Raw genomic sequence first — 593 nt, 5'->3', positions numbered from 1 at the left:
AGTACAGGTGACTGGTGAGTAATATATGTTACTAAGCACTTGATAGAAAAAAAACAAAAAAAAAACGATTTCAATATTTGAGAAACAGAAAATTGCAACTAGTTTAAGCCACTAAAACATCTCATGTCTACCAGTCTCTCAAGTAATAACAAACTTAAATTTCTAAATGTTTCTTATATATTTTTTGATTACAAGTTATATTAGAATTCTAAAACCGTCAATGACATATCAAGAGAAAAATAGATTAAATTTTTTATATTACATTTTCATATCATTGCCCACGAGCCCGTGATTTTGGTGAAAAATTCACTATTTGGAGTCAAAATTTTGTCACAACTTGGCCAAGGTCGAAATAAAATTGGGACCATAATTTTATACCACACATAATGAAAAAAGAAAAAAAGAAAAAGACGTTAAAGGAAAAGAGAAAAGTTTAGATTAGATAGATCCTCAATTATTTACATTACTTATTAATTAATGGTATAAAATTCTCAATTATTTGTAGGAAATGTACTAAAAAAAAAAAAAAAAAAAAGAAAGGTATATTGATGTAGTGTTCCCCACACGTCCTCAAGTTGAGTGTCTGGTAGAGG

The sequence above is a fragment of the Cornus florida genome, unplaced genomic scaffold (genome assembly GCF_030987335.1).
Source record: "Cornus florida cultivar Cherokee Brave unplaced genomic scaffold, ASM3098733v1 CherokeeBrave_3.0.0_Hap2_Chr11, whole genome shotgun sequence".
Lineage (NCBI taxonomy): Eukaryota > Viridiplantae > Streptophyta > Magnoliopsida > Cornales > Cornaceae > Cornus > Cornus florida.
Note: the sequence above shows the minus strand (reverse complement) of the source record.